Below are 14618 nucleotides of genomic sequence, written 5' to 3' on the forward strand. Positions count from 1 at the left end.
AAAAACTAACTTCGATTTTAAAAAATCAAATACCTCAACATGCTCATAGTAAATTAATTGACCTTTGCATAGATTATGCCGACATTTTCGCTCTTGACACGGACAAAATGACTTTAAATAACTTTTACGAGCAAAAATTAAGACTGACAGACAACGAACCGGTATATGTTAAAAACTATAGATTGCCATACTCTCAACGCGAAGAAATAAATCGCCAAGTAAATAAATTGTTAGACAATGATTTGATTGATCCCAGTTATTCGAATTACAATAGTCCTTTGATTGTAGTCCCAAAGAAAGATACAAATGGTCAACAAGCTTATCGTATGTGAGTAGATTTTCGCGCAGTAAACAAAAAACTCATTGCTGATAAATTCCCACTAGCTAGAGTTGACGATATTTTAGACAATCTTGGTAGAGCAAAATATTTTTCCACATTAGATCTTTTTTCAGGATTTCATCAAATCCCTTTGCATCCTGACTCTCGTGACATTACGTCTTTCAGCACTGACCGTGGCGCATTTAGATGGAAAGTGCTTCCATTCGGCTTAAATATAGCACCAAATTCATTCTCACGAATGATGACAATAGATTTTTCGGGTATACCACCCAATGACGCATTTTTGTACGTCGACGATATTATCTTCATAGGTTGTAGTGAAGCACACCACATTAAAAATCTTTCAAAAGTTTTCGATACTTGTAGGTCTTTTAATCTCAAACTTAACCCAAATAAATGCAACTTTGTACGACCAGAAGTTACATTTTTAGGTCATAAATGTTCAGCCAAAGGTTTGTTGCCAGACGACTCTAAAATAAATGCAATTAAAAAGTATACAAAACCGACTGATAAAGACGCGGTACGACGATTCGTCGCGTTTGCAAACTATTACAGACGGTTTATACCTAATTTTGCGTCTCTGGCAGCGCCTCTAAACCGATTAAGCAGAAAAAGAGTTGAATTTGTAAGGGATGTTGAGTGCGAAAGGTCATTTTTATCTTTGAAAGCAGCGTTACTTTCACCAAAATTACTTCAATATCCAGATTTTACTAAACAATTCATTATTACAGTTGATGCTTCCACAACTGGATGTGACGCTATTTTGAGTCAAGAACAACAAGGTAGTGATTTACCAATTTGTTTCGCTTCTAAAGCATTTAGTAAAGCCGAACAGAAAAAACCCATTATAGAATTAGAGATTTTAGCTATTTACTTTGCAATCAAGCAATTTCGACCATACGTTTATAGCACCCATTTCATTGTAAAATCAGACCATAGACCTCTAGTAAACTTATTCAATATGAAAGACCCATCTTCAAAACTTTCAAGAATACGACTGGAACTATCTGAATATAACTTTACTATTGTATATATAAAAGGTAAATCAAACGTTTGTGCTGATGCACTATCGCGTATAACAATCGATGAGATTAAAGAAGTTAACAAACAAATTTTGGCAGTACAGACAAGAGCCATGACAAAAAAGGCAAACGACAAAAATTTACATAGGAAAACAGACAAAAACGATGAAAAACAACTTACTTTACATGTCTACGACAAATTTTCATTTTTCGAAAAAAGTTCCACGAATAAGATTTGCAATTACGCACGATAAAAGTAATAAAACAACAAGTTTAAGAATTTTTGCGGATATTAAACATAAGAAACTCGAGTTACTTAGTTTTGAGCTTGTTAACGAAATAATGACTTTAGAGAAATTATTTTCGAGGCTTGAATCAGAAGCAGGCAAACGCAAAATTAAGAAAATTGAGTGGTCTAAAAACGATATTATGTTCGAACATTATACTATTACAAATTTCAAAAATATTGGAAATAAAATTTTAAAATCATTAGAAATTATATTAACAGATCCAGTGGAGACAGTAACAGATGAATATACAAAATTAAAACTAATGAAAATTTACCATAATGATCCCATTTCTGGTGGACATTGCGGAATGAAAAGACTTTACTCAAAATTGCGAACAAAATTTTATTGGAAGAACATGACTTGTGTTATTTTTTTTTATTTTTATCAAAAATTGCAATGATTGTCTTTTAAACAAGGTTAAACCTAAAACAAAAGAAAAACTTGTTTTAACACCAACTCCTTGTAAACCATTCGATATACTAGTAATTGACACAATAGGACCCCTACCTGAGTCCAAATATGGTAACAAGTTCGCACTTACCATGATTTGCGACATGACTAAATACCTGGTAACAGTCGCTGTACCAGACAAATCGGCAAAAACAATCGATTCAGCTATTTTTGAAGGATTCGTTTTAACTTACGGCACAATGAATGCCATAAAATCACATTTAGGTACTGAATTTAAAAATGAATTATTCGAAGAATTAACAAAGCTTTTAAATATTCAACATAATTTTTCAACTGTATACCATCATGAAACTGTTGGCACGATTGAACGTAATCATAGAGTTTTTAATGAATACTTACGTGCATATTTAAAAGACACCTTTTCTGATTGGGATGTTTATTTAAAATACTTTACTTTCCTACACAATACTACGAGTAGCACAGTTTTCGACAATCAATTTTCACCTTACGAGTTAGTCTTTGGGAAAAAGGCAACTTTGCCTAATGAATTAACAAAAGAAAAAATTTACCCAATTTATAACATCGAAAACTATGCCAAAGAAGTTAAGTTTAGGATGCAGAAAACGCACAAAATATAATTAATAAAAATAAATTACAAAGTAAAAATCTGTACGGTAAAACGGCACGACCTCTAATTGTAAAAATCGGATATAAAATACTTTTACAAAAAGAACCACATCATAAGCACGAAAATATTTATCAAGGACCGTTTATTATAACTAAAATTAACGAACCCAACGTAACTATTTTCGATGAAGTTAAAAACAAAGAAAAAGTAGTACATAAAAACCGCCTAAGTAAAGTAAATTAACATTACTCCAATTCGTTTACTTTAAATTTGATTAAAAAACAAATCCAAAATTTACTTACTAGCATTTAAGCAGCCACGAAGGCTTAAAAACTGTTAAAACAACAAAAAGCAATAAGAGAAAATAACACAAATTTTGTATATTCAAAAAAAAAAATTGTTTATAAAATTGTCCGTAACACAAAAATACATACTTAATATATAATACAAAATGTAAAACTTTAAATTGAATATGTAAAGCACAAATATTTATAAAAAAAAACATTCAACATATTTTGTCGTAAATCAAAATATTATTAATATTTATACCTTTTATTTAAGTTACAATGAACTATTAAAATGTAACCAAAATTTAACTATTTGATGTATAAAATCTTTTTTCAATTATTAATAAAAATGGTTCCGAACCAACGAATTAAAAAGGGGAGGTATACCCTAATATAAATATATATTCCTTTGTTCGCAACAATTTTTATAAGTTTTTGGCCAAAGAAGAATGTGACAAAATTGATCACTTTGTCAATTCTTCTTTTCCCCAAAAAGGATGATGTAAGAGAGCCTTAATACATAATAAAATGTCACCCTGTGTTCAAGTTGCTGCAACACCCGTTGTCTACCCACGGGTGTGGAACAACTTGAACACAGAGCAATTCGGCTCTGGATATTCATTTAAAAAAACTTTGGACGACACAAGTAAAACACGAATTAAGTGAAAAAGTTAAAATCAAACTAAATACAAACTAGAAATAAAACTAAATAAAGAAGTATACAAATAAATGAAGAACATTTATTATACAAAAGCTTTGATAAATAAAAGAACAAGAACTTAAACAACAAATACGTGTTATGTGGAGTGCGTTGCGACGTGCAATGAACCTTTATAGTGGGCTTCAATCTTTCGCACAATACACTTGAAAGGACCTCATATGCGATATCAAGAAGGCTGATTCCACGATAGTTGGTGCATTTTGCACTATCCCCCTTTTTGTGGACTGGGCAAAGAAGCTGCATGCGTCTTACCAACTCCTCGCCACCGAACTTGAATAGCTCCGCAGGCAATCCATCAGCGCCCACGGCCTTGTTGTTTTTCAATCTGGTTATTGCTATTTTAACTTCGTCATAATCTGGCGGGGGACATATATTCCATCATCATCGATTGCGGGATCGGGTTCTTCATCTCTGCGCGGTGAATTGCTGCCTCCATTTAGGAGAGCAGAGAAGTATTCCCTACATAATCTAAGCACTCTCTGGACATCAGTTACAAGGTCGCCGTTTTCATTCCTCCAGGAGTTTGCCCCTGTCCTAAAACCTTCCGTCTGTCGCCGTATTTTTTGGTAGAACTTTCGGGCGTTATTCCTGGTGGCTAGCAGCTCAAGCTCCTCGCACTCAAGCCTTTCTGCTTCTGCTTTTTCTTCCTGAAAAGGCGTCTCGCTTCCCTTTTCAACTCACGATAGCGTTCACACACTCCTCTTGTCGCGCTCGCTTTTAACGTAGCCCTGTAAGCAGCGTCTTTTCTTTCGGTTGCAACGCGGCATTCTTCATCGTACCAGTTGTTTTTTCGTGGCCGCCGGTAACCAATTTTTTCCTCGGCGGCAGTACGAAGTGCTTTGGAGATATGCTCCCACTGCTCCTGTATTCCTTCAGGATGAGTTGTGCTCTCAGAGAGCAGGTATGAGAGTCGAGTTGCGAAATCATTGGCAGTCTGTTGTGATTTAAGCTTTTCGACGTCTAGCTTTCCTTGTGTTTTTGAAATATATCGAGTACTAATTACGTTCGCCCACCGTTTGGCTCAGAATGATTTACCGCCGTTGAACTGTTGTGAAGCCAATTTTCAGAATGTTGGGTGCATAGTTGGGTTCATATAATCCAAGTTAATGGCCTCATGTTGCCCCATCTTCCATCACATTAATGTTATTGTTATTATATATGTACAATAAATTCCTTTTGCAATGTTTTTAAAGAGATTTTGTATACATACGGCATTAATACAACCACATGCATACAGAATTAGTATAAAGGGAATAATAGAGTATGCATGATCAATGAGAAACTACACGTGTTAATAAGAAATAAACGTTTATTGATACTGGCACGCATACATACATAGGGTCCAATTCATGCCTCAACTATCGATGTTTTATGCATACATTTCCAACTGGATGGTGAGCACCCTAACCAAGTTGATTCCCAAAGCTTATTATAACTTAAAGCCAAATAAAGGAGACATTTTATAATTGCTTGCAAATCGATTAATATTTATTAAAAAACGTACTCATATGTTTACATATTTGTAATTAAAATTTCCGTGGTCACATATCCTATTGAGTTCCCCTGATTTTGAAGGTATCGATTGCTGTCACTCTACCCACTTTGTTCACAGGTTCGCCTACAGGCTGCTAAGTTGCAGAAACGATTCGAATTGCCAGCACAGCCACGATATTGATAACAAACGCAACGGCGTCCATAGAAACCCCACCTTACGCCAGCTTGGCAGCCTCTATCACTATTACCCCTAATAATGGGGCTTTGGCAATTAGGACGTCCTGGAAGAAGATATTAAAGAAATGTATAACGAGTTTCATGAGGATCGATTAGTAGACACTTACTTGGTGTATTTGGATACTGAGCTTGTGCCTACTCCAGGAAGAGCCATACAACCACGATGAAGAAGACGGCGATGAATTTCATGTTGAAGGAGTTAAAAAATTTAGCTGAAGTAGTTTGTGAGTTGATATTCAGTTGTAGAAGCTTGGGCTGTTTAATAACACTGGATCACAAATTCCGGCAACAGAGACGTCATTATGAAATTCCTATGTAAAATCACCCCCTGATTCCGAAAATCGAAGTTATTTTTAATTCTATGGTAACGTTTTTGAGATACTTACGAATAACGGTTTTTTCCAATAAAAAAATTGGGTCCACTTAATCATATATATCTCAAGAACGAATTCAGCAATTCCAAAAGGTTTAAAGCTTTTAAAAGGTAATACAATTTGCTATAATCTGTGCATACAATACTTTTTGCTAGATTCAAAGATAACAAACAATCATTACGGATTTTTTCAAATCTCGAAAACTTTTTATTTTTTTGCAGATCCTTTTTTCTCTCTCTAAGCTCTGTTTTATTACAAAAAAAATAAGCTTTCATTCAACAAAATCGATGATCTAATACAAAAGTTATAAGCATTCAAATAAATATATCCATTTAATACTTAAGTACCCTCTTGGTACATATGTGTTAGTATTGGTATATAAGTTGGTTAGCAGGTAGATTTTCGAAGGTTTATTAGATACAAAAAACTGTTAGTGTCATTTTCTCAAAACCAGGTACATTTAAGGCAGGTAGCGTTTTCTTTGTGGAACTAGGGAACCTTTTTGTCTAGGTAGGCTTAAATTTATATGATCTAAGTATAAATAACAGTACATGCGCCTTGTTCCTTCATAATATCTGCAAGGCTCGCCGGATACTGTTCAGTTTATAATTGCAGGATATAACCCGTCATTTACTTCAAAATATAATATGAATAAAAGGGCGTGAGAGTTTGAGTGTACAAATGATTCAGATATGTTCTGCTTCATCTGCGGTCAATTTATCGTTAAAAGGATGCGACGTGTGTTTTCAAATCCTTTGAAAGTTACATACTATAAGTATTTTGGAATTAAGCCTAAAAACCATGGACACCGTATACTGTGTGCACCACATGTCGAGTCGAATTGATTTTTTCGGAAACCGGAACAAAAAGGTGCGTTGTAAAAATTAGGAATTTGCTCCCTTTTAATGCATAGCTGACTAATTTCTGACGCCACCGTGGTGTGATGGTAGCGTGCTTCGCCTACCACACCGTATGCCCTGGGTTCACACCCTGGTCAAAGCAACATCAAAATTTTAGAAATAAGGTTTTTCAATTAGAAAAAAATGTTTTCTAAGCGGGGTCGCCCATCGGCAGTGTTTGGCAAGCGCTCCGAGTGTATTTCTGCCATGAAAAGCTCTCAGTGAAAACTCATCTGCCTTGCAGATGCCGTTCGGAGTCGGCATAAAACATGTAGGTCCCGTCCGGCCAATTTGTAGGGTAAATCAAGAGGAGCACGATGCAAATTGGGAGAGAATCTCAGCCTTAGATCTCTTCGGAGGTTATCGCGCCTTACATTTATTTTTTTTTTATTGACTAATTTCTGAAACTATCTATTTAGGCGACATATGAAATTTATTACACCAATGAAGTGGCGGGAACCAACTTGCCATTCAACGGACTGCTATATTTGTAGTACAAAAGTACTTGGAGTTGGAAAGTCAAGAAAAGTAACCTATGCGAGCGTATCTACATTGTCATTACCAAAACTATATTCAACATAAGCTACATTGCCAGAATCAAATTTGCCTTTAGTTCCGGTTCCAGTTTCATTGGCAACGGCAGTATCTGATTACGCGACATCATGTTGTACTGGATTTCAAACGGAAAACGAAAGAAACTTTTGTCACAAGCACAACTCAATGATTGGATAAGGGATTTGGAATTGTCCAAGAAAAAGGTCGAACTACACGCCTCTCGTATGCAAGAATTTAAATTTGTTTCATTCGATGTTAAGGTAACATATTATAGAACTCGTTACGAACAATTTTCCAAGTACTATACGAAGGAGGACAGTGTTTGTTACTGCAAAGACATTGCTGGTCTATTCAAACAGTTGGTGAACCATATGATTCAAAAGAGTGGCGATTGTTCATAGACGGCAATAAATTAAGTTTAAAGGCCGTATTATTGCATATTGGCAACCAAAAGCCATCTATCCCGATCGCGCATGCAGTAGATACGAAGGAAACGTATGAGATAATGCAAAAATTGCTAAAATTAATGAAATACGAAGAACATGATTGAAAAAAATGTGCCTATCTTAAAGTCGTTGGAATGTTATGTGGTCTACAAAGTGGATACACAAAATACTGTTGCTTTCTATGCAAATGGGATGGCCGAGCTCATCAAGACCACTACATAATAAAGTATTGGCCAGGACGAATCGAGTTTCAAGTTGGGGTGGATAATATAAAATACTTCCCACTTATAAAGAAGGAAACAATAATTCTGCCTCCGCTCCACATCAAGCTCGGCCTAATCAAAAACTTTGTCAAGGGATTTTTGTGGGACCGCAAATAAGGAAAATGATGACCAATAACCATTTCAAAGAATTATTGTCACCAGTGGAGGCAGCAGCGTGGGATTATTTTGAAAAGGTCGTTTTAGGCAAACACAAAAGTCCTAACTACGAGATGACAGTGAACGACTTAATCAAAAACTATGCGGAAATGGGTAAATAAAAAAACATATTTAAGACCGTTTTCTCCGTTAATTTTAAAACCTATCTGCCCAATAAACAAAAAATTTATATGAAAATTTTTAAATTTACATGAGAATATATAGCCCTAAATCTGAATTCATCGTCCAGTTCCGAACAAACAAGAACGAGAAAAATGTAAACAAAAAATTTGTTCTGAATTGAAAGATAAATCCAGCCTAAGAAAATTATATACTAATGTGTCACTTATGTATTTATCTAATTTACTTTTTTATTTTCTTTCAGGAGTAAATATGTCTTTAAAAATTCATTTTCTACACTCACATATAAATTTTTTCCCGCAAAATCTTGGCGACGAAAGTGACGAGCATGGCGAAAGGTTTCACCAGCAAATGAAAATGATTGAAAGTGAGTATCAAGGATTCTGGGATGTCGCTATGATGGGTGACTACTGTTGGTTTCTCATAAGAGAAACCGATCCTAATCTAAATAAGTGTCAAAACAAGACATATAACTTTTTCAATTATAAAATAAGATCATAGAGTTAAGACAGAATCATATGCACATATGCTATTATTTGTAGGGTACTTAAGTTTTATTATATGGATGTATTTATTTGAATGCTTATAACTGCTTATGAAAACTTACGTTTTTTGTAATAAAACAGAGCTTAGAGAAAAAAAATCTGCAAAAAAATAAAAATTTTTCGAGATCCTTCCTCGCAAAGTACAAATTTTTTTATATTTTTACAAAAAAGATTGAAAAATTCCGTAATGATTTGTCGTTATCTTTGAATCTAGCAAAAAGTATTGTATGCACAGTTTATAACAAATTTTTTTAACTTTTAAAAGCTTCAAACCGTTTTGGAATTGATAAATTCGTTCTTGAGATATATGTATATGATTAAGTGGACCCATTTTTTTTTTTTTTTTTTGAAAAACAAAAACGGTTATTCGTAAATATCTCAAAAACGTTACCATAGAATTAAAGATAACCTTGGTTTTCGGAATCAGGGGGTGATTTTACATAGGCATTTCATAATGGCGTCGCTGGTGCGTTTTGGCTGTAAACCAGTGTAATCTTTAAACATAATATTCCCACTCTCATCTACATATAAAGCTAAAACTTCATGTGGCATAGACACCCAAACATTCCTAAACTGACCTCGTTTTTGTAGAGTCTTCTTTACCTTTAGAAATTCTGGTAGCTTTGTTAAGCCGGAGTCATTGGTGCCGTATGTCGTATCGCCGTATCCGTATCCCTAACGTAATCAGCTGTTTATCGTTACGACGGTAAACCAAAACCCAATTGGTTGGCTACGATACGGTTACGACCTTAGCGGCACCAATAATCGATTGCATTGATTCTCATAAGGTTGGTCGAATCAGCTGTTATAAGGTTACCGATACGGTTACCGATAAAGCACCAATGTCTCCAGCTTTAGTTGGAGGTGGTTTTTAGCTGTTTGATAATTTAGAGGTACCTGATATTTCTTTCCATCTTCAGTAGTAAGAGATTTGATGGCGACGGTGTTACTCTTTTGATCCTCATCTGCTACCAATTCAATTTCAAGCTGTAATCTTGACTTTATCCACTTATCCAAAACTTAGAAAATTGTTGATTTATAATATGTGTCGAAATTTAGGAGTAATCACTGCATTCATCTAAAGCAGAAGTTTTTATTGAAATTTACACAATTCACATGTGATCAACTATGCTAAAACAGAAGAATCAGCAATTAAAGTTTTTTACTTCCAGTACTAAGTATTTCGATCGGCAAAGTATTCACAACTTGTATTCATTAATAAATTATATTTAATAGTATAATAACTTCAATGTTAAATTAAAATAGAAGATTTTATTATAATTTACACAATTCACATGTGCTCAGCTTACTTTCATATACTCAGAAAATGTATTCCTCTCATTGACTTGTCCTAGCACCTTTCTTTTCCATTCTCTTCCCACTTCTTCGTATCGTCGTGTTGCTTTACATAAGGTGCGTACGCATATACCTATAAACAGAATAATACAAAGCTTACATGTATGTATTTGAAATAATTTTTTTTTTTCGTAAAGAACTCCACGCCATGAATAACTGATTAGAGATTGGGCAACTTGGAGCAATAAACTTGAAATATATCGAGTACTAATTACGATCGCCCACCGTTTGGCTCAGAATGCTTTACCGCCTCTGAACTGTTGTGAAACCAATTTTCAGAATTGTGGGGTTTGAATGCATAAGTAGTTGGGGTTCATATAATCCAAGTTACCCAATCTTCCATCATATCAATGTTATTGTTATTGTTATTATATATGCACAATAAATTCCTCTTACAATGTTTTTAAAGTGATTTTGTATGCATTCGGCATTAATACAACCATATGCATACAGAATTAGTTCAAAGGGAGTAACAGAGTATGCATGAACTCTGTTGCGTATGAAATAAACGTGCATTGATACTGGCACGTATACATACATAGGTCCAATTTACGCCTCAACAATCGATGTTTTATGCATACGTTTACAACTGGATGGTGAGTACCCTAACCAAGTTGATTCCCAAAGCTAAAAAGATTATTATTACATGTAAACCAAATAAAGGAGACGTTTTATAATTGCTTGCAAATCGGTTGCTATTTATTAAAAAAAAGAACTCATGTGTTTGCGTATTTGTAATAAAAATATCCGTGGTCACATATCCTATTGAGTTCCCCTGATGTTGAAGGTATCGATTGCTGTTACTCTACCCACTTCGTTCACAGGTTCGTCTAGAGGCTGCTAAGTCACAGAAACGATTCGAATTCCCAGCACAGCCACGATATTGATAACGAAGGCAACGTCGTCCATCGAAACCCCACCTTACGCCAGCTTGGCAGCCTCTACCGCTATTACCCCTAACAATGGGATTTGGCAATAGGACGACCTGGAAGAAGATATTAAAAAAACATATAACGAGTTTCATGAGGATTGATTAGTAGACACTTGCTGGTGTATTTGGACACTGAGCTTGTGCCTGCTCCAGGAAGAGGCACAACCACGATGAAGATGAAACCGACGAATTTCATGTTCAAGGAGTTAAAAAATTTAGCTGAAGTAGTTTGTGAGTTGATATTGAGTTGTAGAAGCTTGGGTGTTTAATAATTGTTGTAGTAATTTAGTTTAAATTAAAGGGTTTTATGTGAAACTTTTAGGACTTGCGAATTCTTGAAATTAATTGTTTTTATAATTTTACATTGTTGTGAATGTTTAAGCGCTTTTGTAACACAATCGAATGAATTGGAACAATTGAAGTTCTGCATCTGATTTATGTACCTGCAAAGTATTTATGTTTTAAAAATTTCTGTTATTAATTTAATAAGCTTGCGTGACCTAATTTAAATTTTTAGTGACCGAATTAAAAGCCGTATATGACAATTGAGAAATAATAACAACCCAATTTATTTAATAGAATAATAGCATATAGGGCCAGGTCACATCTTGACGCCCGATCGATGAGCTTTGTAACAAAATAAACAGCTATATCCCTGATCTCTCCAGTTTTTTCGCCTCGCGAAACCTGACATTGTCACCGACCAAATCATCGGCAACCTTATTTACAACATGGACGCGCCAAATGTCGACCAAAGTGAATATCCACGTCGATGGCACCACGCTACCGACTGTCTTACACCCTAAAATCTTGGGTGTGACGTTCGATCAGGATCAACATTTTGGAGAGCACGCAATTGTACAGAAAACATAGAGCCGTAATAAAATCCTCAAAACTCTTGCCGGCAGCACTTGGGGTAAAGATGGAGAAACACTCATTACCACTTACAGGTCGGCCGATTGCATGCTACACGTCCCCGATATGGTCCAAAGGTTACTCATTGGAAAAAACACAGGCCTGCCAAAATACCGCCCTCAGAACAGGTACGGGATTAAGGGGTCATCTCCGTAAGCATTACGAGGAAATATAGCACCTGAAAATACAGCCGTATGAAGCAAAAAAGCACAAGCAGGTTCTCAGCGATATCCACAAACAGGCGTCGGACCTCTGTCAGGAATTGCCCGGCAAATACGGTACTCAACGAAAAATACCCAGAACTAGCAGAGGAGGAACGCACTCTACCTAGGGAAACGCGCGTCAATCTAGCTCAACTTCGATCTGGATACTGTAAAAGGTTAAGCTCTTACCTATTTCGAATCAAGCCCGACATACAAAATATATGTTCTGCTTGCAATGTGTCCCCAATGACACCAACCATCACCTATTGGATGGGGTGAAGCACTGCTACAACGAGAACAACAACATGGCGATGACACCATAATCTGAGAACGATACTGGCGTGGAATTTCAGGACTCTTGCAGGCAAAGGCGCCGATAGAGGGATATAACTCAAAATGATATATAGCCATGCTTAACCTCCTAAAAAGCAGCCCAAGAATTTTAAAATACATACCCACAAGTCACTGCAAGCTTAATGCAAAAAGTAGGCATATGGTCTAATAACCTCTGTCGTTTCTGCTAAAGAACACATTTTTATCGAATGTCATGTCGTCGCAAAAAGAATACTAAGGATGCTTGGATCGCTAACACTAGATACACTCTCTGAATTTCCGCAGGGAGCTTGGCATGGAGAAGTTGCTGTGAATAGAATGAGGGCACAATAGACCCAAAGGTCGTAGTGCATTACATCACAACAATCTATCTAACTTCCCTTCTTTTTATAATCGACGGCTGACTGGAATATGACCCTATGTCGGCAGCAAGTTGACAGTGTCTCCAAACCGGAAACCGTATATAAATTCTTTGAACCCCGCTTTCAACTTATTTTTATCGCTTTGATAACGTTTATGTAATTTATCGATGACTTATCGGCTTGTTATCGACGAGCTAGGCGCGTGTTATCCATTATCGGTTTGTAATCAACTAAAGATGAGATATCAATTTGTAATCCATAACAAATTGCATTGGACCGTTAAAAAAAGCTATCAGTTTGTTATCGAAAATTATAGATTTGTTATTGGAGTTTAACCGAATGGTTTTCGACAAGTTATCTTTTTGCTATCGATTGTTATCAATCAGATACTGATAAATCCCAAACATAAAATCAATAACCCGGCGATAACAAGCAGTGATAAGAAACCAACAACTAGTCGATGGTTCGGCGATAACACGCATAACATGGTGATAACAAAGCCAAAACACGACGGCAATTTCGTTATCGGTAATAAGTTGACAGAGAAACGATGACTCATCCATATTGGTTGCAAGAAAGTACGAAATCAATTCAAAAAGATGAAGAGGTGATCCCTTAAGATTATCATTTACATTGCCGCAGGATTTTCGTTTTGAGATTCTTTGTTTTTGAATTTTCTTGTTCTTGTAGCAATAACGATACTCCGCGAAAGTTTTGGGGAGTGTTATCAATGTTGATATTCCCGAGATAGTCGGGCTTCTACGTTAACGGTGTTTGTTTCCGGAACGTACCGTATTAGGAGGGAGTGCGACAAAAAATTGAGGCAAAAATACAAGAAAAAATACACGAAAACAAAGTAGTGTCATATAGGCATTATTAGTTTATGTTTATGTTTATTGATAAGAAGTATTAGTATAGCAAGATTATTGATCTTTTATAGTACAACAAAGCAGGAAAATATTAATAGTGGTATAAAATTAAAAAATTACAAAATATTAATAAGCATGTATTAAAAAGTATGTATGTATACAACGGAGGCTTATTCAAAATAAAGCTATTTAGTTTTAATGTCGGTATTTTAAAATTATATAAAATTATATATGGCCAGCCTATGTCTTAAGTATTAACTGAGAAATAGTTATAGATAACATTCTTATAGTTGCATACACTTAAATTATTTCTTATAGAATTGGGAATAGAATTCTAGGTACGTATAGTGTTTACGAAAACTAGTTTAGTCGACGAAACTGATTTAAATGTAAGTACGATTAGATCATTTGTACGAGCAGATCTTGTGAAGGTAAGCTTAATATAAAGGTATAGTGGCGTTTTATTAAGAATTAGTCGATAAAAGAAAATGCAGCTCCTGGCTTTAAGATAGTCAGAAATTTTACATCCCAAAAGCGAGACACGAGATATATGATCGAACTTTTGCAATACATACGCGTAACGTGTAATATGGTTAAAGGCCACACCCATTTTATGAGCAGAGTGCGAATCTAGCTTATTGTAGATCAATTCAACGTATGTCTAATAAGGTAGAATTAGCTGAACAGCCAGTTTATGCCTTATGTTATAGGGAATAAACATAGCCGATAGCCGCAAGTTCCGCAGGGCACCATATACCTTACCTATGGCAAGTTAACGTAATCAACATTTGTTAAACTTGAGTTGATTACAAGGCCAAAGTTCGTAATTTTATTCACTAG

At 35.4% G+C, this 14618-nt stretch overlaps 1 long non-coding RNA gene across 3 annotated transcripts in view; it reads right to left on the reverse strand.

Moving 5' to 3' along the window:
• Positions 1-5238: 5238 nt before the first annotated feature.
• Positions 5239-14618, reverse strand: part of LOC137239361 (uncharacterized) — a 72054-nt gene continuing 62674 nt past the window's right edge. For all 3 annotated transcript variants that reach the window (XR_010949341.1, XR_010949339.1, XR_010949340.1), the window contains 4 exons: positions 10120-10238; positions 9707-9887; positions 5538-5565; positions 5239-5474 (listed from right to left, as the gene is read on the reverse strand). This is a non-coding gene — a long non-coding RNA (uncharacterized lncRNA). The remainder of the gene's footprint in view (positions 5475-5537; positions 5566-9706; positions 9888-10119; positions 10239-14618) is intronic.

The sequence above is a fragment of the Eurosta solidaginis genome, chromosome 2, assembly GCF_040869045.1.
Source record: "Eurosta solidaginis isolate ZX-2024a chromosome 2, ASM4086904v1, whole genome shotgun sequence".
NCBI lineage: Eukaryota > Metazoa > Arthropoda > Insecta > Diptera > Tephritidae > Eurosta > Eurosta solidaginis.